Source organism: Alligator mississippiensis, chromosome 3 (genome assembly GCF_030867095.1).
Source record: "Alligator mississippiensis isolate rAllMis1 chromosome 3, rAllMis1, whole genome shotgun sequence".
Taxonomy (NCBI): domain Eukaryota; kingdom Metazoa; phylum Chordata; order Crocodylia; family Alligatoridae; genus Alligator; species Alligator mississippiensis.
Genome location: NC_081826.1, coordinates 271,147,933 through 271,170,910, shown reverse-complemented (window position 1 = coordinate 271,170,910; position 22,978 = coordinate 271,147,933). Strand labels below are relative to the sequence as shown.

At 41.6% G+C, this 22,978-nt stretch overlaps 1 long non-coding RNA gene across 1 annotated transcript in view; it reads right to left on the bottom strand.

The window, feature by feature from the left end:
* LOC109285245 (uncharacterized) overlaps positions 1-22,173 on the bottom strand; it is a 60,343-nt gene extending 38,170 nt beyond the window's left edge. Inside the window, exons 1-3 of the long non-coding RNA XR_002092925.2 lie at positions 22,045-22,173; positions 21,576-21,652; positions 15,149-15,297 (exon numbers count right to left, since the gene is read on the bottom strand). This is a non-coding gene — a long non-coding RNA (uncharacterized LOC109285245). The remainder of the gene's footprint in view (positions 1-15,148; positions 15,298-21,575; positions 21,653-22,044) is intronic.
* Between the last annotated feature and the right edge of the window lie 805 nt (positions 22,174-22,978).

The window sequence follows — 22,978 nt, the reverse complement described above, 5'->3', positions numbered from 1 at the left end:
ATGGGATAGATTGCACCCTCAGCAAGTTCGCGGATGACATCAAATTGGGGCGGGGGGGCGGGGGGCATGTAGTAGACATGGTGGAGGGTAGGGCTAGGATTCAGAGAGAGCTTGACCAATTGGAGGATTGGGCCAAAAGGCATGTCATGAGTTTCAGCAAGGACAAGTACAAAGTCCTGCACTTAGGACTGCAGAATCCCATGCACTACTACAGGCTGGGGACTGACTGGCTAAGCAGAAGTTCTGTAGAAAAGGATCTGGGGGTTGCTGTGGACAATAAGATGGATATGAGTCAACAGTGTGCCCTGGTTGCCAAGAAGGCTAATGGCACACTGTCCTGCATTAATAGGAGCATTGTCAGAAGATCGAGGAAAGTAATTACTCTGCTCTATTCTGCACTGGTTAGGCCACATCTGGAGTACTGTGTCCATTTTCGAGCTCCCCACTATAAAAAGGATGTGGACAATTTAGAGAGAGTCCAGCAGAGAACAACAAAATTGGTTTGAGGGTTGGGGCACACGACTTATGAGGAGAGCCCGAGCTAAATAGATTTATTTAGTCCACAGAAGAAGAGGCTAGCAGGGGATTTGATAGCAGCCTTTAACTACCTGAAGGGTGGTTCCAAAGAGGATGGAGCTAGGCTGTTCTCCATGGTGGCAGATGACAAAACAAGGAGCAGTGGTCTCAAATTGCAGCACAGGAGGTTTAGGTTGAATATTAGGAAAAACTCTCTCATTGAGAGGGTGGTGAAGTACTGGAAAAGGTTACCTAGAGAGATGGCTGAATCTCCATCCCTGGAGGTTTTTAAGGCCTGGCTTGACAAAGCCCTGGCTGGAATGATCTAGTTGGGAATGGTCCTGTTTTGAGCAGGACATTAGACTAGATGACCTCCTGATGTCCCTTTCAAGCCTGGTTTTCCATATTTTTATTATTCTATGATTCTATGATTTACTGTGCACTTAATTAAGCTACTACACAGTTAACTTGTATCAGTAAATACAGGTACTAGTTAACTGTGCAGTAGTGCTTATGTAGACGCTGACCAGGAGCAAATTTGCTCCTGGTCAGTCTAGGCAGCAGGGAGCCACATGGGACAGGAAGCTCTCTATCCCTGGTCCTGGCACTGTTCAGCTCCCAACTCCTAATCAGAACTGGGACTGGGGAGTTCTCTGCCCGCTGTCCTGGCCCCTGGCTCCCAGCATGGAACTGGCAATTCCAGAGGATTAGCGGGGGCTGGGCAGGTGCTGGGAACCCAGCCTCTCTCCATCTCCTGGAGCAGCTCTGGATTACATGAAGCAGAGTAGCTCAGGGAGGCTCTATGCCATGCAGAGCTGCTCTGGGAGGTAGGTAGGGGCTGGGTTTCTTGCCCCTGCTTGCCCTCCAGACCTGCCAGCTCCACACCACACAGAGCTGCCTTGAGGGGTAGGCAGAGGCTGGTAACCCAAGCAGGGCAGCTGCCAGTGAGCCTCTTCACACCCCCCACCCTCCCCACAGAAGGCTGTTCTGCAGATGCCCCATACTCAAAACAGCTTCTGGCAAACTGCCTGCTTGGCAGGAAAGTCCCACCTGGCAGAGACTCACTAGCAGCTGTGGCCACATGTGATGAAATGAGAGGGGTATGCACATGACACTTTAAAGTGGGCTAAATGCTTTTGCATCGCTTTATGGGTGTTGGTGTTTGCACTCCTCAGTGGCGTTTTGCGCATTGATTCCAGCTGCTGTAGGACATTCAGTGGCGTAATACACCTTAAATGACTTGGGGCTCAGGAAACTAAAACTCCTTCAAGGAGTTTTAGTTTGCTGCCCCTACAGCCACAGAGCAAAGCACAGGGCTCTGTGCAGCTCTGGGGCTCTGCAGGAAGTCCTGTAGGCAGCCTGGCAGCAGCCTGGGAAAGCAGGCTCTGTCCAAGAAAAGCAGCAAGCCTGATCTTTTTTTTTCCTCCCCTTGGAGCCTGCCTGCCTGCCTGAGCTGCGTGGGGGCCTGGTGCTTCCCTCTGCAGCTGTGGTGCCCCCCGGGACCGCCCAAGCCAGATGCCTGTCGGTGGGTGCCAGATGGTGGGGGAGGAGGGCTGCCACTGCTGTGGAGGGAAGCACCAGCCCCCCACTGCAGCCCAGGGCATCCAGGGATGCTCTGCCCACCAGCAGTTCGCCCTCCCCTACCTGCCACAGAGGCAGGTAAGTCAGAAGGGTGTGTGTACGACACAGGGGGGGTTAAACAGCCCTAAATCGAAGTGGTGTTTTTTAAAACCCACTGCTTCAATTTAGGGTCCCCATTTCATCTACCAGATGGTCACTGGACCAGGACAGCTCTGCCTCTCGCAGCAGGAGCTGTCTCCTAGCCCTGTGCACATCAGGTCCCCTCCTGATGTACACGGGGCCAGGAGACAGCTGCCACTGGAGCTGGCAGAGCTCTCCTGCCCCATGCACATTGGGACCAGCCCCATGAGCTTGCTAGCCCCCGGCTAACACCAGGGACAGCCTGGAACTCCCCTTGGTCACTGCAGGGAGGCAGAGCAGGACAGGAGCAGTCCTGTACTGGGCTGCGCCCAATAGGCTACACATGTAGGCATGCTCCTGGGGAAGGCTTGCTGTGCAGTATTTTAATGCTCAATAAGCCTAATGAGACTTAATAGCATGTGTAGAAGCTCCCATGTCAAGGGTATGTGTAATTATAATGCTCCATCTCACCAGGGATGTCCTAGAAGGTACGATCCCTCCCAGAGATTCTTGGCATGCATCCTCTAGGCTTGGCTTTGGCCTTTTTTTCTTCTTGACAAATGCCTGTGGGTGGAACCCCTGAGTGTTCCTTGAGAAGAAAAACTCCTAATACTTCTTCAGGGTTTACTAGAAGTTTGGAGGGAAAAATGCCCTCATGATCTTCAGTTCTCTGATCTCTGCATACCTGAGCCAGAATTGGCCTTGTAGGTTTTTTTATCTTTCCTCATAAGTCAATTTTCAATGCCTCTGTTCAATTTTGTTTCATTTTGCTGAAATCTTTCAAATTCACCAAGATCTTTCTAATACTGTGGATACTCATAACTAGACAGAATTAATTATGAAGCTACAAATACAAGTTCCACTGTTATTGACAGACATGCAACACCACAGATGTTAAAGAGGTTCTGATGTGCAGCCAGCTGAAGTAATCCTGATTCAGCCCTGATTCAGTACGATACCAAAGCAAATCAGGGAGTCAGCTGTAAGCATATAGATAGTCTTGCTGAAGTCAGGATATCTATTCCTGTGGTTAAATTATTCAAAAAAGTCCAACTCAAGGGGTTTTGGACATTTCAGGTCCATTAAGCATTTCTGCAATGACTTAAATGGTTCTTATAGTTTTGAATCTCCAAATAGTAATTTAATGCTGTGCTATACCTAAAATAGTAACTCATATATTTCCAATGATGCAGATAACCCATAAGCTTAAGAAGTATATGTAAGTAGAAAGAATAGTTTACACCAGAGAACATAAGTGACCTTGTATCTGCAAAGGAAAGTTCATTTGTCTTCATTTCTAAGAATTGAAGAATAGAATAGAATAGAATAGAATAGAATAGAATAGAATTTGTTCTATTAATCCACTTTGATTAAGTATTGCATAATTATTGATCTGTAAAATCATACACTGCTTTGACACTCCTATAATGATTAGTGTAAGCTTTTTCCTAATCCCAAAAAGTATTAGGTTATTGAGGTTTGCAAATCAGATCTTTATAGCTGTTAGCCACTTGTTTTGGTTTTCATTGTTCTTAACCATAATATAAAAGATGAGAAAATAAGATATCATGGATTTACATGAATATTGACACAATAGAATATTTTATCTTTTTCAAAGCCATTGCAGTCTATTATATAATAATACACATACTGCATAATAATATACATTTGTACAGCATATAGGAAATGTATGCTATTTACCTGATAGACCAAAATAACTGCTTCAAAGCTGTTATGGTCTTTAGGGTAAATATATATTTTGGCATGCATACTAATTTTTGAAAACATATACTATTTACCCCATATGCTGTAATTACACAGTCTATTGTATAAATTTGTAAAAAGGCACACTTTCTTAAATGGATTTTTGTCATGATGGTTCATAATGGTTCCTTTTGGAGCTCTTCTGTCTATCATGTAAAGTAAGCACTTAGATCATATAGCAGTCATTCTCATCCACTTTTATTTATTTATTTATTTAAGAACAAAAAGATTAGGCCACAATGGGCAACGTTCTTGGAAAATACAGACATCAGTGTGCAGTAAAATGTCTGTGGGAATGGGCACCGCATTTGTTCATACAAAGCCCAATTGTGCACATGCACAGGTAAAATTCATCCATATGTGGACCTTTAGCAGAATGGCAATTCAGCGTTCAGTTTTTATTTAAGTCCTGTGTTAAGAGACTAAATGATAGAAAAATCCTTACTTTCCTTCTTCAAAGGGTGATTTTCATCCATAAATAGGTATTTAGGCATACAGTAGACTATTTGATAATTAAATTGATTTACATATGCAGATTAGGTGTGGACATATTTTTGGCATGGGACCATAGTTAACGTTGTTTAGTGTTGCTCTGTCATCTGAGCCCAATTCTAGTCTCTCTGAAATTAGTGGCAAAACTTGCACTGAATTTAATGGATCCTTTGGCCTAGATCCTATTTTGCTGTTCAAATGTCCTCAACTTAGCTGCTCCTTTGTTCACGCCCAGATGCCTGGCTCAAGGGGTGATCCTGTTTCACCTATGAGGATGCTCAGGCTTCTTATGCTTCTCATGGGCTGTGTCTACACAGGACACTGACTGCTCAGTAGCCTGTGACTACTGCACAGTAGCGTCTTATGGCAGGATGTGTGACACAACGCTACTGTGCAGTAGTCACAAGTTACTGCATAGTCAGCGTCATGAAAAAGCTGTTTCTTGGTGCAACTGCACAGTAACTGGTTACTGCTCGGTCATTTAGTACTTATTTATACAAATACTAAATGATTGCGCGAAGTCAACGTCTTGTGTAAACATCGCCCTGGAAGCTTAATCACCATTTTTCACCTTGCAATATCACAGAAGTCTCCCATTCCCTGAATGGACAGCCTTAGCCTAAAATGCCTTTATTATGTAGCAATCCAGCTTAATCCTGACAGGTAAGTGGGAGGCATCCTATTTTGGATGTAGGACTTCAGTGGGAAGATGGCTATGTATATCAGTGCAATGCCCTAAGAGACAGCAGCATGACTTCACCATAAATTTTTGCCCAGTGTAACAGCCTATTAGTGGCTTCATGACCGGGGAACTACCCTGTGAGGATGGAAATTCTGTTTTGACCTTAATGTTGTTTATACATTTTAATTAGCGATTATTTAATACAAAATATATCACTCACACTGATGTAAATCTGGCAAAATTCCATTGAAGTAGTAGAGTTATTCTAGATCAGGGGAGGGGTTGGCAAGCTTTTAGAAGCAGCAGGTCAAATTTATAGGGCTGGGTCCAAACAGCTGGCCCCCCACATTGACCCAACCACTGCTACTGCTGCTCCTCCCACCCCTATTACATTGCCTACCTGCCACCACATTACTGCCAGTGTCCCTGGCTGCCAATTTACTGCTGATGTCCTGGCTTTGCAGGCTGGGTAGAATTTCAGGCCAGATCTAACCCCTGTTCTGGATGGCTAGGCTCTGACCCATAGGGTTGCTGTAATGCAAGTGAGATGGGACTCCGTCCTGTAGTATGGATGATTTGAAAACACATTTATCATCAATAATTACTATAATTATTCCAACCCTCTTTGTGAGGTGGATGACTAGGGAGAGGCATCATAAAAGAAGTGTAATTGCAGGAAGATTTCACCATGAAGAGAACAGACTATGCCATATAAGATGGGATGGCCTAGTGACAGAAGGCTGCAAAATGCAGATTGTTTTACAAATATGGGCTTTATTGTTCTGAAAGGAAAGACAGAGACCTTGAGATTTCTTACCAATAATTCACCAGGCTCATTTTCCTCTCAGGCTAATTCTCATTAAGAATGCTAGTTCTGCCTTCCAACAAGCTTTTCTTGCATGACAGAGGTGTAGCTTGAATGCACTGAGCAGCAGCAGTACATGGGACAACATAAGTGGCTGTGGTGTGGCAACGAATGGGCTGGCAATGCATCTGCTGCTAATTTTGTACTCCTACAGAGTTGGTGCCCAGGGCTGGTGCCCAAGTCATACCCCTTTCATTATACTACTACTGTATAAAGCAGTGTCATTAGGTGCCCTGTTACACATTACACTGTAAGCCATACAAATGTTGATTGGTGTTAGTGCTAGCTCCATTTTGAAGCAGTCACACGTGCAGACCAGCAGGAGCCTGGAGGACTGAAAGGTAAGATTCCTCCCTCCCTGCTCCCATTCCAGGATCAGAGGGGCTACCCCCAGGGCTTCCCCAATCCCTGCCCCTATCCTTGGGGCTCTCCCCCTTCCGCTCTGGTTCCCCTCTGCCTCCTGCCTTCCCCAGGGCATTACTTACATGTGGCTGTCTACACTATCTGTCCCAGGGGACCAGGAAAGGAAAGGTTAACCTGCTTGCCCAGCTGCTGCTGCTTCTGGGTTGCTTTTCTGGTCCACAGAGCAGCAGCGACAGTGTCCAGGCAGGCAGGTTAACCCTTCCCTGCCTGCCCCCCCATGACAGACAGCACAAGTAAGGGCAGGGAGGAGGGAAGGTGGGAAGTGAGCAGTTATCTGGGGTGCTGAGAAGTATGGGAGGAAAAGTGGGCCCAATCCAGGCCAGCAGGGGATGGGGGTGGGTGGGGTGTTTATGATAAGGTGTGACCTAGACTGGCTACACCTTAGTGCAGTACAAGCTAGGTAACACGGATCAGAGATAATCCTGCCCTGCAGCGATGTAACTTTGAGCCACATAAATGAATATTTAAAATGAATTTCAGGTTGGGGGAGGGGGCACAATACAGGGGTTAAGAGCTGTAGGAGCTGCCCAAAATTACTGTGTAACAAGGCCCTAGGATTACTATTAGAAGGCTTTTCAAATAGAAGAGTATATTGCATTCTGATGGTGAGGAGTTTCAAGCTGGTGGAACAATAGATGAAGTCTGCTGTCTGATCCCAGCGCTGCTTTTTCCATTCTGTGGCTGCTTGTAGACATTAAAAAAACCCAAAAAACCTGCTTCACTGGAAGAAGCAGTGTATTACTCTGACTCTGCAGCATCTGTATAGACTGGGTGCTTCAGCAGGGCTTTTTGGCACTTTTAGCTAAAGCTGATTCAATCAGCTATTAGATAAAGCACCAAAAAAGCCCCACAAAAGTACCCAATCTATACAGTCATTGCAGACATTGGGCGAGCCAGGCCCAACTAAGGTGCTGCCACTTTTGGGCATGTGCAGGGTTTGCTGCACGGATACACCAAGTTTAAATTAAAGCGCTGTTTTGTTTTCTTTTTTAATATCTGCAAACAGTCTGTATGATGAGCCTAAATGATAAATTTGTAAGCAGAGCTAGGAACAAGAGCTGCCTCTCTCCTTCTTTCATAATAGAATGCCTGCCTTCCTGGACCATAGTTTGCTTTCCTTCTGGTTGCATGAATCTTTCCCTCTTGGCTGCCCACATTCCCACTTGGCAAGCTTCAAAAGGGGGACAGGAGGTTACTCTTGGAGGAAGACTAAGAGGACTTTGCTGCATGCAAATATTGTTTATATTAGTACTAGCGAATTGCCCGTCAAGAATGACCGGGGGGGGGCAGGAACAGAGTGTCACCACCCACCACCCCATGCTTCTGCCACCTGCCAGGAGTGGGGTAGGGGAACGTGCACGCTGCCACTGCCACCCACCAACCCGTGCTGCCACTACACCGCATCCAGCCGCGAGCCAGCCCCCCACCTCCCCACTCCATGTCTGGCCCTGGGGCACCCATCAAGTGGCGAATTGCCCATGAAGAATAACAGGGAGATGGGTGAGGATGGAGCACCATCACCCACCACCTGTGCCACTGCTGCCTCCCAGGAGCATGGCGGGGAGAAGCTTGCATAAGGTGGCCGCTGCCCCCACCCACTACCCTGTGCTGCCAGTGCTACATGTTCGACTGTGTGCCACTTACCCACCTCCACGTCCAGCCCCGTACCAACCCCCCACTCTGTGTCCAGACCCACACCACGCCCCCCTGCCTGCTCCACATCCAGCCCTGCACCATACCCACCCCCGGGAAGAGGCGGCTGCACAGGGTGGTGGGTGGCGGTGCTCTGTCCCCATCCACCCCACCTGTCATTCTTGATGGGCATTCTTGATGCAGTACTGGCTGGAGCCATGCCCTGCCAGGAGCCATGCCCCCCAAGAGCATTACAGACAGACAGACAGACTTCACATACATAGATACTAACTGCAGATCCATACCCCTCTGGTTATGGTAAGTAAACCATTAGTAACAGAGTAACTTGATTTCACAGTGGGCATGTCTACACATGCAATAAATGTGCAGAAAGCTTACTGCACAGTAAAATACAGCACAGTAAGCTTTCCCTGGGAGTGCTTTTATACATGCGCCCACCAGGAGCAAATTTGGGAGAAAGCAGTTCAGGGCAGGGCTACTCCTGCCCTTCTCTGCTTTGCTCCCATGTGGTAGCCAGGGAGAGCTCTAGGATCCTCTGGGTCGCCGCCCTGGGCTGGCAAGGGGCACCAGGGTCAGGCCTGGGCTTGAGAGACTCTTCCGCCTCCCAGGCAACTTTTTCACAGCCCTGTGCCCTGATCAGGACACTTTCCCAGCCACTGCAGCTATTTCCTAGCCATGCATCAATCTGGGCAGGGGGCTTGGAAACAGCTGTGAGGGAGGGAACAGCTCCCTCACTCCCTGCTGCCTGGGCTGACTGGGAGCAATTTGCTCCTGGTCAGCTGTCTACATGAGTGGTACTGCACAGTAGCTAATGCATAGTTAATCTACTACTTATATTTAAAGGTAGTAGAAAACCACACATTAGCCTAATTTACTGCACAGTAGCTGCTGCACATGGTTAAATGGTGATACCATTAGTAGACTAATCTACTGCACAGTAAAGCATCTCATGTAGACACACCTAGCATGAGTGGCCTTGGGTATGTTTTGATCTACAAACAGCTAGCTTTTTAACCTTCAACTTTCTTTGAATGGCACAGAAACCACATTTTATTGTTATTGTCATCATTCTTTTCTTTTTTCTAAGTGCTGGATTAATTTGGTAAAATGCATGGGAAGGATACCAGGGAGAATGTGAAAAATCCTACTTTGGACTCTACATGTACACACTAAAGATTGTATATTGGACACTGTGCGCCATTCTGAATAATGCCATTTCTTTTTTGAATGGAAGAAAATGCCAATATTACCTAGCTGTAATATCTAGGAAATGATTGCTCGTTTGTAGCCTTTTTCTTCTTTTATATCCAGCCTTCAGATACCTGAAATTATAATCATGATCTCACTCAAAACAGAAGCCATTTGTTGAATGCTGCTGTGTGTTCTTTTCACAGATGAATTTCAAGTCACTCTGGTAGTACATCTAATTTAATATATTTTTATCATTTTTAAGCTATATAAAACTTTAATGCTAGAGGCTTATAAGTGACCAGAATGGTTATGGTTAACATAAACCAGAGACAATTTAACCTCTGCAATGTTTTATTGTGCCATGTCAGAACAGTATGACAGCTACTAATTGTTGGCTTTTGTTTTTTGTTGCCCGAGGGATCAGCTAAGGAAAAAAAAAAAGGCTTGGGACAATTGGATAGGGAGACAGAGAGAAGGGTACACATACTATTTTAGTATGAATAAATATTGGGCAATGAACCTGTGCTGTAAAGTGGGACTAAATAAAGCAGTATAGTCTATTTTAACTGTGGTATCTTTTAGGTTAATGTATGCCAGCTGTTTCTATTTTAAACATTATTATTGGAGACTGAAAATTCCCACCATATATTTAAAAGCTTTAAAACATATCATTAAAGGACTATGTACACAGAATTTTTACCTCTTTCCAGACAAACAAAAACTGTCTGTTTGCATGAACAAAATGAAGAGTATCACTAATGAAAGTAGTAGATTTAAAAAAACATAAGCAAGACAAACTCAATAATCATAATAACTTTTCCAATATTTTGCCTATAAGCACATTCTTAATTTTAATGATAGGACCTAATACAGAGTCCATTTCATTCAAAGGATTTTTTTTCATTAATGTCACAGGACTTTGCATCAGCATTTATGCAACTAAAATATATACACAACATGTACCTCATGCAAACAAAAACTAACAAAAACCTGTTCTGCTCCCAGTTCTTTAAGTCAAACGGTACTCTGTTTAAATGTCCATCCAGAAAAAGTGAGTGAATAAACTATAAATGGTAAGTGCCACCAAGAAAATGGCTTCCAATTCTTCATTCTGTGTACATCCCATGAGCTTTGGATATATGAAAAATGCCATTTGCAGATTTTCAACTGAGAAATCGAAGCTGCAAAACCTGAAGAACTAAATGTCTAAGGGGCCAGTTCTAACGCCACTGAAATCTCAGAAAAAGGATCAGGCTTAAAAAAAACCATTAAACGTATTTTAAAATACAGCATTCTATATCATCATATTTGACTCCAGTGATGAGGATTAAAACTGATTTGTCTAAAGAATATGCTTTGCATCTAATTAATATGCTATAGAGCAATAAGCAAGTACACATATATAAGTAAGAGCTAGGAATTGAATGTGTTTCACACTGAAGTCAGCAATAAATTCCCACATAAATTCCATATCCTAAAATTAGAAAATGTTAATAGAAGTATGCTAATAGAATGTTAAAATGATAAGAGAAATAAGGCCAAACCCTGCTCACATTGAAGTTCCAAAGTAGCCAAACTTCCTTTAATTTGAAAATAAGAAATTGGCCATATTTTAATGCAATTCTTAGCAATTGAGAGGGTTGTGAATGTATTTGTTAAGGAAAGAGACATAAATTGATTGAAATACATTGTAGAATATATTACAGGCAAATTAGAAGAAGAACATATGACCTTCATTACATTGATTTATACAATATTGTACAATTGTTAGTGTAAATTAGTCAATATAATGCTTATATCCATATGTTTGTGTACATGATTTTAAAAACAGTAGAAAGAAAACACCTTGTTCATTTTCTAACGCTTTACAGAAAGATCATACAAAACCAAATATAAGGAAAACTGGTAAAAGTAATGGGCACATCAAAGATTTTGTAGATGATAAAACCACTGGGCAAGGTTAGAAAAGCTCTTACATGATTTTAAATAGATAAACCTGCTCTTGTGATGTCTCCAAATTACTGCCACAAAATATAGGATAATGTCAGATCACTGTGGAATACAGGGAAACGGTATCCAGAATGTGAAATTATCCCCTGCTATAAGGGACAGTTTAATGGTCTGAATGAAAAAACACAATCCACATTTCTAATAGCAGCGCAGAAAACACAAGGGATATTCAGAAATGCTAAAAAAAAACCAGACTAGAGCAATATATAACAATCTACCAGTTACTGTGTAGTCTATTGTAAGTTTTATCTCTAAGGGGTAGAAGAGGGGGGAAAAAAGCTTAAACAAGGCCTATTAGCAATAAATAGTTCTGCCAATATCCCTCACAGTAGGGGAACTCCTCCAGCAATTTTCACGATTAATTACCAGTGGCAAGCGTATTCATAATCTGGTGTTAATTTTGCAGTGTCTGAATGAACTCAGCTCTGGCACACTCAGTTATTGTTTCCCTGCTACTAGTAGGATGAACTACTTGTTCAGGTCATGCTGTGTCAAAAGAGTGCTAATGTGTTTATATAAACACTACAAGCAGCACCTGCTTTAAACACACTTTTTATTATTTTTTCCATGGCCAGTTAGAGCATATAAAACTCTTTGGTGCAGGAATGCAAAGAGGGAAAATATGCTATGGCTTGGATTTCATAAGAATTTCAAATAAAGTGAGAATATGAAGCTTAGAAGATATGCCTTCAAAAACATATCTAGATTTAAGCCCTTTCCTCTTGCTGCCTTATTTTACAAGGTTTGGAGACAACAGTAGCAGATAATTGGTCAGCTGCTCCTCAATGTTTTAATTGAGAACATCACGTACTACCAGGACAATGAAGTGGACAGAAAGGATGGCCAGAAATAAGGGCTATTGAGCATTTCCTTCATTTTCTGGTTTATGTCACCTTCCTTGTTTATTGTTTTTTTATGTCAACATATGTCTTTATAACATTTTTATTTGTAATACAATTTTTCACTTCATCTGAACTGGCTGAAAAGAAGTTATGCACATATACTTAATAGTATGAAATCTACAATGGCTGCCATATAAGTAGTAGTCCTGATTGGTTAATGAGGATTCTCAGATGTGTAATTATGAGACCACATCTGCACAGGTCAGACTTCTTTGCCTAAGACGTTCAAACAAGTATGATTTTATAAAAGCAATACTATATTGTAGCATGTGTATTGTCAACCTCATACTTCTACTATGTATAATGCTTAACTAAATGACACCATAACAGTACACAAGGCCCTGTGTTCAGTGAAAAGATTTATAAATGAAAATTAACAAAAGTATGATCCTCACATTTATTATGACGAGTATAAAATGAAAAATATATATGTTCTAATCTTGATGAGTATGAATTAATCTAATTAATGAAGTAATGAAAAAGTTCAAGTACCTAAATAGAACATATATCAGAATTTAAATGACAAAATGAAATTGTTAGAAAAAGGCAGTGATTTAAAACAAACAAAATAAAGAGCAAAAAACCTGTTAAAATTTCCATTCTATGGGCTAAACTATATGCAAGATGCATTTTTACTTAGTATTTGATTTCCCATTACAGCCTATATGTACTAACTCTTTAAAAGCTTTTCAATCAGCCAGGTCTATAGGAACAGATTAAAACTAATTTAAATATTTACGTGGGAGTTAAAAATGTGATAAACCAGAGTTATAGCACAAAAATGACTTTAAAAAGATAAGGAGTTTACAGCAAATCCCACAGTTGTCTGGCTAGGTTAATATTAATTAGCACAATGGTAATAAGCCCAAGGAACTTATTGAAATGAGTGCGTTGTTCATACAAAGAAGATAAAAAGATACAGTCAAGTCTTCTATTAGACTTGACTGTATCAAGCCAACTTAAAGCCAACTCTAGGATGTTCCTACCAAAGCTGGAATCACAGGTGGAACATTAGCTCTGTTTTTAAAAGGACCCAACTAATTTTTAAGGCTGGGACAGCCAGTGTGACAAGAAAGAGCGCAAAACACTTAAAGTTAAGTTGGTCATTCAGTGTACCTGTGGCACCAGACACTATGTACTGGAGCTCCTCATATCCTTGAACACTGTTAAAACCCCTTACAAAGGTTTTAAAATGAGATTTCAGGAAAAGTAAGGGAAGGGCTAGATTGTTCAGGTATTTTGCACATACAGCGCATATAACAAAAGTGCAAGCTTCATCTTACTAGTACTATATAGTATTATATTAATTGCCATAAGCTGATTGCCCAGGCAGCTTGGCTTTTTGGTGACTTCCAGAAGTGTCTGATAATTTGGGGTGCCTCAGTTTTCAGATGTGCAGGACTTTAGTCAAATCCTTTAAAGAGTTTCAAATTGAGCACTGAGAATAGAAATGTCCAAATAGTCCATTTTTAAATCTCCAACAGTTAGTTCTTGAGGCTTCCAGTTTAAATAAACTTCTTTTATGTGGTCTCTATTCCTCAGAATATGGCACTTGGACCTTCAGCCTTCTCCGCTCAGCATCCTTAACCAGTTAGGCTATGTAAAATATTTGACCACAAGTGGGAAAATCTATTTGAGTCTATTAACTATCTAAATGTGAGTTCTTTTTGGCCACAGAATCATAAAATCATAAAATCCTATCAAAGTTAATAGCTGTTTTGCTATTAGTCTCAAAGGGGGAAGGATTTCCCCCCATACATTTCAGATTATGTTTTCATTCAGATTATCCATTTTCTGTCTTCAGTTAAGGCACTAATGTGCATAGAGATGTGTAGGAAAATCCTTCCATTGTGAAGTTTCTCTCTATGGGTTTCCTACTGGTTGGTGTTCCAGACCTCAAAAAAACTGCAATGCACAGTGGAAGACTGCATTCGATAGTGATAACTTGTTCATTAAATTCTTAGCTCCAAGGGGAGAAGCCAGTGAGACAGGCTAGCCCATTGCACTTCCCCTTACCAAGCCAGTAATGTCCCCTGTAACTTCTCCAAGACTGGAAAAAATAAAAGAAGAATATCATGGAGTTGCTGCTTTCCCTCCTAAATCCTTTGTGACATCCAGGTTATACGAATTAATGGGTGCATCTACATGTGAAATTAATTTGATGCAATAAACTCCAGTGTGGTTCGCACCTGAATATATTGCTCCCAGGACCACAACACATTGAGCTGGGATGGCTCAGCCCTGGCTGGCAGAGGGTCCAGGGGTTCAGCCTGCCAGCCTGGAGTTGTTCTGACTGGGCTCAACATGCTGTGGCGGGGCTGGCTGGGGCATAAGTGTGCTCCAGTGTGGGGTTAGCCAGTAGATAGCCTTGCACTGTAGCACCCTCATGGCCCAGCTAGACCTGGTCAGCGTCTTTATGTGTATTGCGGCAGAGTAAATAACTCCACTGCAGGATAGTACCTGAGTTGTGCAGTACTATCGTGCGGCTGATTTAATTAGTTTGCTCCATCCTAATAGCAGCACATATGTTGACGCTGATGCTTTACTGCGGAGGCAGTTACCTCTGCTGTAAATGTCTCATGTAGATGTGCCCAATGGGTGGTACTTCAGGCAACACAGCTGGTTGGGACATTTGGACCCTTTGAAATTTGATGTAACAAATTATTTGTAAGGTGATTTTTAACTAGGAACTATAGAGCAGTACTGACACTATACTTACAGACGCTGGTTCTGCACCTATATTATAGAATAACACAAATGTGTTACTGTGACTCTAACCATGATTCCAATGGTCAGGAACAATGGTTTCACTTTGTGTTTTTGTGCGTGTGTAGTGGGGAGGAGATCTGGGGAGAGGTTGTGTGGAGGGTTAAAGAGCTAGCATATGGAGCCTGAAGTAGTGCAAAGTGCAGTTTCATTTCTTCCCCCTACCATGGGGCCCATACTAACCTTCATTGTTGAGAAGAAGCCACCAGCTGGATCAAGATTTGTTGCTATATTAGAAGCAGGAGCCCAGATCTCATTGCTCCAGGCAAAGAATTGTGAACAGCTGCCTCTCTTGAGAAAGGAGATCCACAGCAGTGAATTGTGTTTGTGACCTGTCATTGGGTGTTGATGCAGCCCAACAAAAGGGAAGTTTAAAAGACAGTTGTTAGGATCCAAAGTGGAAAATACAAAGGGAAAGATAATTAATGATGACTTTTTTCATTAGTAGAAAGAAAATTATTCTTGCAGAAAGCTGTGTGACCTTTACACTTCAGACTGTAAGAGAACATTTTAGGATTATGATAATGCAGTGTGAATGAATGACCTATGAATTAACATGGTCAGACTAACTGAACCAAATCAGATCCAAGCAGTTTAGATTTTGCCTCTCCTTTTACTAAATTATCTTCAGTAAAACAGCAAACTAACTGCATTTGCCCCATCAGAAGAAGTATTCACAAAATAGCAGTGAGGAAACAGACAGACAGACAGACAAATAAATAAATAAATAAAACCAAGCAATTTTTGAGGGATACATCAAACATGTCTACAAACTGACCTTGCAATAAGAAGGAGTGAACATTGCAAGGGAAATGTCCATGTTTATGAGCTATTGCTTACTATCAAAAGTATCCTTTGTTTTTTCTTCTAAAGTGTTTCAAACACATTACATGTGGAGTTCAGACATATATATGGAGTTGCAACCTGGAAGGTTGTTTTGTGATATATTTTCTTGCCTAGATAGACTGCAGAGGGAGGCCACTAACCTTCAAAATTGGATCCAAAATTGTGGCAAAATTACCTGACAAAAGTAAGTTAAATCAGCGACTGAAGGAATGCGTATCTGGGGTATGGGAATTCTTTAGGGGTTTTATTACATTTTCATCCTCATACATAACAAAGAAAGTAAAGATTACAAGCTATTATGGCCAGCAACTCTGCTTCTTAGCATGTTACTTTCTGAATGCAGAAAAGAAGGTTTGTTCTTCTTCCTATTTTTCCGGCTCAGTCTCAACCCAGGCTCCAATTAGAACAACCTGGGAGCTGTTCTTATTTGCACCCTAGCCAATGTTCCCCAAAACCACACACCAGATGAAGATAACTAGATGGATGCTGCACACCAGATGCAGCATACTCTGAGATGCCTTTCTCCACTCCTTTCCTAACCATCTGGAATAAGGACAGTGAGAAGGGAGCCAGAGAAGTTAGCTATGGCAGCTGTCTTCCCTCTGGCCATTTCCCTATGGCAGGAGAATTCCAAACACACACACACAAGAAATTTTTTTTTCCTTTAATTTAGCTTAGCCTGCGTATGCTTCTTTCCCAGACCTGAAGAAGGGCACTTTGTACCCAAAAAATTGTCTAGTATCTCTCCCAACTATACAGGTGGTCCAATAAAAGATAGTACAAAAAACAAAACAAAACAAACAAAACTTGTTTGTTGCATAATCTGTTTCTACAACTCATTTTGAACATTCTCAGTTGTGAGTCATTGCTAGGATTACATTACTTGGAATACGTACTTGGTGACTTTCTCTTTCATAGGCGGGTTTTGAAAATTTATGTGAATATAATGTCTCAAAAATCATAGAATACTACTTTACTTTGGAAATGGCAGCATGAAAGCATAGGCACAGGCATTCAAAAAGCCCGGGGCAGAATCAACCAGTATTATGTGGTTTTCTATAAGCAGTGTAGTTTAGATCGATAGCGAACAGAAGACCCATTTGCCCTTTGGTGGGGGTGGGAGGGGCAAATCTTAGACTTGGTTCCACCATTTTAATCCAGTCTGTATGTGCCAAACTTGTTTTCTTATGGGTATAGACCAGTTTCTGATCATTTATAGTGGTAGAAGTGTAATGTTTTCTTATGGGTATAGACCAGTTTCTGATCACTTATAGTGGTAGAAGTATAATGTCTGTACCTGGCCAAAATGTTTATTTTCTATTTCTGTGAATCTTCTCAACCACACTCTACATTTTTTAGAAATTGGCTGATTGGTACAACATTAGATACATTTGAATTTTATGTATTCCTTTTTGCGTGTATGTAAAGCTAAAGAAAAATAATATTAAACATGTCCACATGAGAAACTTCAGGATAGCAGTGTTAATGCTACTTGATGGGGCTGTGAGAAATGTCACTGGCTGATTTGTTTTGATGCTGTTTCAATTTGTTTCAAGCTCAAATCAGTGAAATCGAAATGAAATGAAGGGCTTCGAAATAGCTTTGAAAGGGAATGAGGGAAGTCAAAAGGTTCCAAAAGTTTTGAAACATTTCTAATTTTGAAGCTGAAGCTGGGCTTGCCTGCAGGGAAACAGAAAGTAAGGAGAGGGAGGGGGAAGGGGGAGAAGAACTGCTCTGATATTGACTGTCACAGTTTGGCTGCCTGAGATGCTGCTGATGCTACTGTGCTGCTTATTAAGTTATTACTTGTTGTCCTTTAAAGTGGTGGACTGAACTGAAGCTGTAGGGGAGGAGGAGACCTCATTTGGGGCACACTACCATGTCATGTAGAAGCCCCAGTGCCAATGAGGGTGCGCCTTACCACACACACACACACACACACACACACAGCCACGTGTCTTGAATTTTGCTTTTCATCAGTTTGAGGTGCAGTTTCCCAGAAACCACTGCACCTATCTCCTTGAAACCTGACCTGTTTCATTACCTCAGCAGGAGCTACCATGCTTGCAGTTTTCACCCTGCTGTACCTTAACACACACATGTGACATGAGTTTGGCTTGTCAACAGCTTGAGGTACAGTTTCCCAGAAACTCCTATACCTGTCTCCTTGAAACTTGGTAGAATTCATGCCCTGAGAAGGGGCTACCACCTCTGCTGTTTTTATCCAAATTTGCCAAAAAATGACACAGTTATATGCAGTTTTGCACTTCCCCATTATAGCCTATGGGCGAAACGTCAAAACAGCAAAATGGAACAGTGCTTTTGTAACAAAGTGAAACCTGAAATGAAACTGTCCCGTATCAATGGCAAAATGGAAATCAAAACAAAATGGTGCTGTTTCACACAACCCTAGTAGTTGAACTGTAGAGTTAAGTCAGCAGTGCTTCAATCTACTGTTGTGTTTTTCCTGTTTTAGCTTGGATCACATTCATTAATTTTTGGACACAGTTTTAAATTAAACCATTCAATTTTATTAATTAAAATAAATTATTTCCCATCAGAAAATGTTTTTCATCCTCTGGTTTGTACTCTCCAGTTTGTAATCCAGGTCTGATTTTTTTTAGAAAATGGCTATGATGTATACCAGGGTTCAGTACTCTGTGTTATAACATCTTGGAGAGTATTTAAGAAGTTACAATTGTAAGTACCTTTAGTGCTATCTGTCCTCTTTCAGGCCAAAGAGCCTTATGGAAGAAAGAAGAAGTAAACCACTGTCCAGTCAGACATGCAGCTTCCTTGTCTGGTTTTCACTGATGTGGCAGACAGCAGAGATGGACACAACTCCACAGCTAAGTGAAACTCAACAGATGTGAGGATTCATATAGTCTATATTTCCTGTGAAGCCCCATTTTACAGACTGCCCTGGAGAAACTCTCCATAGAAGCTTGGATCAAAATGTCCAGGCTCAAAGTCCCATTTCCAGAGCAGAGAGCATAGAGGCTTTGAATACTCTGGCACTAGCTGGAGTTTTCACGGCTTCCAGCCTCTCTGCTGTGGATCTGTGACTGATCCCCACTTTATCCCTCCTATATCCCAGACTTCCAGGCTCCCAAGACATAGCCTAGAAGATCTGACTTGGTTTTCACTTCCAGATTTGCAGACTTTGGAAGCTTTGGATTCTCTCCAGATTTGTCAGAAAACTCAGCAGGGTTCTATCAGAAACTTACTTTGAAGTCACCAAAAAATTATTGAACCTAAAACTATTTTCTCATTTTATACAATCACAGTTTCATGTAAAATACAAAATTAGTCTTTAGAACAGGGTCCTAAAGCTTTGTTCCCTCCCTTATCATGAATGCCACTATTCTAAACTGTTGGGCTCACTCTTCTGTTTCCTTTCTAGCTCAGTCAATCTTGAATTCTTTTCTGTACAGCAGCACAGCTCTTGCAAGAAGGTTGGAGACAGCCCACCTTCACTCCCATCTACTTTAATTGTTGCTTGGTAATTAAGACAATCTTCAGGAAGAAAGAAAGTTCAGGTTTGAATCTTCTCAAGTAGAAGAAGGTATCAAACCTGGGTTTCCTATATCTGGGGTAAGCGCTCTGGAGTCTAAGTTGGTGTGCAGAAAAAGGAGAACCACCATCTTTCCTGCCAGGTTTTAAAAGAAAAGAGTGAGCTCTGCTCAGTTCTTTGAAAGTAAAGCTATTGGTGTCTATCTTCAAGAGTAATCCGAAATGTGGTTTATTTTAAGTTATCTTAAAACTGATGGAAGAATGTTCTTGGCATTTATGCTGACTGCACCTGACTTGAGGCAACCTCCCATTCAGCGATCTGGTTGTTTTAAATCCTATTCTCAGGTCAGCAACCTAAAAGGCTGCAAGCTGGTTACCCAGTTTGGATCAGAGGCGGGCTGGAGGGTGGGTGGGCAGGCTCTTAAGACCTAGCCATTGATGCCACTTATCTCCATTGTTTACATGGAGAAAACACCTGTCACTGCTGCTTTTCCCTGCACTGCATGGGGAAGGTGCCGACTGCTGGCCTGGGACCACCAAATGCCACTGAAAGCACTCACCACCCAATGCTATTGAAGCCCCATGTCTGGGGGTTGGATCAAAAGACTGCAGGCTAGATTCGGCTCATGGCTTGTAGGTTCCCAACCTCTTCTGCTCTCATGGTGCATGACTCTCTTCCTGCCTAGTTGATTAACATTAACAAGTAATATGAAAATTAAGTATCTGAAAGTTAGAATCATAGTGTTTTAGGTGCCCAGTACTTTACTGCATTTGGTCCTAAGGCCAAGATATTCAAAAGTATTTAATTGTCTACCTGACCTCAATTTATCTCAGTGGGAGTTAGGTACTTAAAGCCTTTAGAAATCTGGCCCTAAGTGACTTGCACTAAATCATAGGAGATATGTTTCAGGGCACTGAATAGAAAGTCTTAAGTCCAAAGCTAGCATTGCAGCTATTGGATTATATATTCTGATTTCATGTCCTACCACTCCCACATGCACATGGGGCTGAGCAACAGGTAACCGCCATGTGCAACCAAAGTGCTCAGAGTTGTGGTCTAATAGCAATGTATAGCCTGGAGAGTGCCATACTTCCCTTTACTCTACTATGCGACTATCTTAAACTTGTCCAAGGATCCAACCCTATCAGGACAACTAGATAAAAATCTCTTAATAGGATCACAACATCTTCTCCTGGATTTGAAGACTATCTGAATTCATTCCTGCTAGGGATAAATTGTTAAACTCACATTTGACTGGACTGTAACAGAATAATCAACACACTCCCACCAACCCACCCACTCACCCCCTCCCCGCCCCACACACATGCACAAACACACTTTTATACCCTGGGAAAAGCTGTTGTATGACTCTAACAAACAGATTCATAGATATTAGGCACATGCACCATGCATTCTAGTTCAGTAAAAAATGATTTTGAACATAAAGTTGCAAAATTATTTCATGGTCATTTTGTGTTAAGTAAAGTGTATTTGTGGAGTCTTGTAATGTAGGCAGTGTCCTGCCTTGTCAAAGAGCAGGACAACTTTTTTTTGCTGTGTATTGAGGATGTAAACAGACTTTGGGGTTTACTGCTGCAAGTTGCAAATGATGTGTGAAATTAAATACTTCTTTGCAGTACTCTGAGAGAATACAGACAATGCAATCACTGCTGAACCGTACGATACAGTTTACTGGAACAGTTACATCTGACACATTCAACCACCTACCGGAAGCTTCCATAGGAGAAAACTATGTTATATGCAAAACTACTGTTATCCCATATTCACTAAAATATATTTTTAAAAACCTTGTTTGTGATGAATTTCTGAGTTTCTGGACATACTTAACCCCTTCGGGCAATCCCAGATCTTTTCACATTTTCCAGTGGATAGATAGGTAGGTAGATGTCAACATGAAATAAAATAATTTCTGGAAAGACTAGTGAGTTGGAGAGCTCACATGACACAAATAATGGCTTCTGAGGGAGGAGGATAATTTATAATGGCTCTTTGTACTATTGAAAGGCTTATTCACACTGAAAATGTAAATTACATGATCCATCGATGATGGTGGTGAATGGTTTTATTTTAATTCAGGGAGACAGTTAAGCATGTCCAAACTTAGGCCCGTTTCTAAACAACCATATTTTAAAAACATGAAAAATGGTAGCATTGTGATCAGTTCCAAAGAACTCTGTTAATAAGCAGAGAGAAAAAGAGTTGAAAGGAAGAATTAAAAGGAAGGCTTACCTGGGAAGCAGTTCAAACTTTCATGTATCTTTTAAACTGGATGGAGCTGGAAACAATGCGCCTTTTACCCTGAAAGTCTGGAATATCACAAGATTTCATGGATTTTTTAAATTTATGGACAGATGAAACTGAGTTTAACCTTAAATATAGGGTGAACATTTGAAACCAGAATTGCTCAGGAGGTTGGAATTGGTGGGGAGAATGGAGAATGCAAGGTTGTTGTTTTTTTTTAATTTGTGGGAGAGAAGTGATATGGAATAAAACAATTGGATGACACAGGACATCATTTAAATCAGATGGCATCACTTTCTAAACATTTTATAGTAGAGTAACCCCACAATACTCCACAGTCAAGATTTTCCCTTCCAGGAAATTAAGCTTTCCTTGGTAATTCCAATTCTCTCCATCCTGCTTTCCATTTAATTCTGATTTTGTCCATGAGATATTGTTTGCTTAGAGTGTCACTTACCTTCTACTGTTTCTTTTCCTGATCCATCCCATTTATGTTAAAAGGTAAGCCTTGAGCTCTTGAGCTTCCTGATTTCTCTTATACATACCAGTGATTCCTTTTGGTATCTGCTACTGTATGCCTGATGTGACTGAACTGCAAATACAAAGAACGTTTAGATTAATTTTCTATAGTGTGGCAACAGCTGCCCCTTTTTGTCCTTTTCTCTTAATTTGTGGCAATGTTCAGTGCAGAGGCTGACTCGGGAGGTAAGAAATGAATGACCCTTCACACCCTGCTCAGAAGAAAGATGGATGCATAATATGATGAGACATTGCTGCTGCTACAGCTGTCATAATCTGTCCTAGTTGTTGCTCTCTTCCATTTATGGAGGAATCTGGTGCTTTACTTACAGCAGGGTTTCTACTTTCTGCTGTCTGTCCCTATCCCATCTTAATGGTTTCTCTTTTCTGTTTTGAGGATATTTTTCTTCAGTCTTTCAGACCACCACAAATTTGATGAGAAAGCAGATTTAATGAGTATGGATAGTAATGGATCGAGGCAACCCTGCAATAGGCCAAGAAGAGGAAAGCCACCCTTCACTGTAGATACAGTTTTCTGAAGAAGACAACCCACAGCCTTATTCCATCTGAAGTAGATTCATTCCATTAAGAAGACAACAGTGACTCCCCTTGAGTGAAACAAATGCACTACATTCATCAGAGGCAGGCAAGGCTCTTTGGGTAGGTGTGATATCCTTTATTAGACCAACTAAATAGTTGGGGAAAAAGTTATTTGCAAGCTTTTGGGCACAAACAACCTTCCTCAGGTGATGGGAGACTGCTGAAATTCCTCAGAGGTGTAACCAATGGCCCAGGCTTCTAGAAATGCTGAAAATTTCAAGGAGGAGAGAGTTCATAGCTTGATTTAAAAAAAACAAACCCTGGCCAATTCT